This window comes from Gossypium raimondii, chromosome 3, assembly GCF_025698545.1.
Source record: "Gossypium raimondii isolate GPD5lz chromosome 3, ASM2569854v1, whole genome shotgun sequence".
Lineage (NCBI taxonomy): Eukaryota > Viridiplantae > Streptophyta > Magnoliopsida > Malvales > Malvaceae > Gossypium > Gossypium raimondii.
The window spans coordinates 20,258,469-20,261,513 of NC_068567.1; the positions used below are offsets into that span (position 1 = coordinate 20,258,469).

Consider the following 3,045-nt stretch of genomic DNA (forward strand, 5'->3'; position numbering starts at 1 on the left):
TGTTTTCAGTGATGAAAACATATTGAGTATTAGTTTTAGGCAGGGGCGAAGCTAGAACAATTTTTTAGGGGGGCCGAATGAAATTTAAAATTTTTATAGTCTATATCTTTATAATTTTTAAAGGATTAAATCAAATTTTTATAATTTTAGGGGGGCCAAAGTGCAATTTTACCTTTATTAATTTAAAATTTTTAAAATTTTAAAAAGACTAAATAACAATGTTCTATTTTAGGTTGGCCGGGGCCCCTGCCAACCCCCTAAATTCGCCTCTAAGTTTAGGTACAATTTCTTCAAAAGATAGATTAAAAGATAGATAAATATATATATATTTTACTTTCATAATAAACAATAATCATTTAATTATATTTATATTTAATTATATGTGTTTAAAGATCAAATTAATAGAATGCGTAAATATTAATGACTAAATGTGTTATTATATCAATTAGAAAAAATCATGTCATCGAACACTCAAATAGTTAAATGACCAATGGTATAATTTATCCAAAATAATTTTGTATGATATATAATACATATATTTAATCTATATTATTTAGATAATAGATCAACAATAATAAAAGTTCATATAAAATTTATACTTGGAATATTTAAATCGTGTTATTATTATGTAAAAGTAAAAGCTATCATTATAGTAGAAACAAAAATATTTATAACTTATAAAACTTCAAAATAATTTGAATTCATTTAAGTTGATTCAACCGAATTTATTTAAATTGGAACATAAGACTTTCAAAATTAAATTGGTAATCAAATCAGTCAAACAATGGACTCTTGGTCTAATCAATTCAATTGGTCTACTTAAAATAATTAGCTTGATTCATCTAATTGACGAATCAACCGGTCAAATTATTTATTCCAGTCCAGCTCTCAATCCGAAAGATCGATTTTGAAATAATTAAAAGAAATCCAAATCTACAAGATGGAGTGGTCGTTTGCTAATTCAAACTCGAGACTTGTTTATTTCAATCGCTTAAACAGAACAAGGCTGTAGAGGGCCCAAAAGCCTTAGTATATATCGGGAGTAAATGAAGCAAGTAGATGTTCTGTGGAATTAGAACCGAGTTGGCTTGAACCAAAACTCCTAGGGAGCAAACAATCCAGCTTTGGAAGAAGATGTTGAAGTTTCTATCCAAAGTGAAGATCGAGTTCAATGCATTGGACCCACGCATGGCTTCATGCATGGAATTCTTAGCCTAGTGCAACGCCCGCAAAGCTAAAGAGTCCAACCCCGCCTGCCAACTTCAGGTCAAGCGCCGAACCGACGATCACCCGCCCCAAATCACCGTTGCTTTCGTCAATGGAGTGGAAGAAGTTTTCAATGCCACTTCCACTCCTGCTCAAACTATTAAGACCGTGATCCTCAGAAAAGGTCAGATGCTTGAGACTGAGCATATGTTCCATGAAGCAGTCGAGAAGTGGCCCGTTATTATACCCGAGGAACTTCACCAATCCTTTCCTGGAACCAAGGTTTGGGCATTTTACTCTTCTGGGTTGGTTTTCAATTGTTGTTCTTTATGTTCTGTTGGTAGAGGCATTTTGTCGAATAATTGGTATGTCTTTGTGAGTTATGGAATTGTCACAAAATGTGGTCTGACTTTGACTCTATTAATATTCTGTTTGCTTAAAATGAAAAGCTTAAGGATTTCAAACCCGATGATGAATAGTTATTCCAAGTATTTGTCTTTTGTTTCTATTTTATGCTGTTATTTTGTTTAGTCTCTCCAAATATATACACTACATTTTTATATATACATGGTTCTTCCCCCCTTTTTATTCAGCCAAGGAAAGCAGAAGAGAAGAAGCAGTAACTGCAATCTGTCTGACCATTTTACTGGAAGTCACTTTGGAAGATCATAAATATTCCATTGTATGATGAAGCCTGAGAAAGCTCCATGTTTCCGATATCCAAACTCAGGTGAGTAGTTAGGCATGGAGGCAAAACCAAGTCTTGAAGAAGTGGGAAAATTTAATGAAATTTGTTTTTATTTTTTGTCCCTTGGTTTAGTAAAATTATTTGCAATTCTAACAAGGTTAGAATTGGAAGGACATCATAAAGCAGAGCAAGTATTTGTTAATCTATCTGGATATATAATATCACATTGTTTGCCATGTAATAATGTTATGGATGTAGGAAAAATCTTAGCTGATCATTCATTAGCAATGCTTGTATTAGGTTATAGAAGCTGGATCAGTTGATTACAAGGTAAAATGTGAGCTTCTGCCCCAAAAACGACAGTTAAGACTCCAAAGGTTGCCTAATGTATATGTGTATGAAATATGAATACTTCCTCCCACGGATCATCCCCAACGAGTAGCCCCTTAAGGCTAAACATGCATTCAATTGCAGAGGTCAGTTCTTCATACTTGTTAAAACTCCTCACATCCAATGAATCCTTCCATCTGAACCAATAATAATCTGAAACACAATTAAAACAAGTATGGGACTTGCCCACTCCAGTGATTGAAGCTAATTGGTTGGGTTGGGATCAAAACCTACAACTATTCAACTGGCAATCCCATGTATCCCTGACCTCCTGTAGTTAAAAGGGCTAGTTACTTGAGGAGAGACAGGACCCACTGGTTGGTATAAGTAACACCAGGTGATCTATAATTCTTGGAAAGTGGTTGGCAAGAAGAGAGGTGTGATGTCCAAGAAAGAAAGCTGCTTAAAGTAGTAATATCAGCTTGAGGTACTTGCACTTGATGAGCTTGGACAACTGTTAGATTTGTACTTTCTAGTAGGAATATAACTGGATCTGGTTAGGGGGAAGAAAGTTGGTTCAAAATAGTTGATGAACTTACGGCATTTGCAGCCAAATTTAGAGAATGTGTATCATGAGCTGCAAGGACTAATACGGATAAGTTAAAGGTAGACACATCATTTATGTCTTTTAGTTTTTCTAAGATGTTTGATGAAAGGATCGAATTACATAGAAAGCATGATCGTTGAAAGGTTTTTTAAGAGATAACACTTGATTCTACAACATTTAGATTGTCATGATAGGTTGCTAAATCTCACTCTTG

General features: G+C 34.1%; 1 pseudogene; it reads left to right on the plus strand.

Annotated features, from left to right (window-relative positions):
- Positions 1 to 954: 954 nt before the first annotated feature.
- Positions 955 to 2,125, plus strand: LOC105796146 (uncharacterized; annotated as a pseudogene).
- Positions 2,126 to 3,045: the final 920 nt, after the last annotated feature.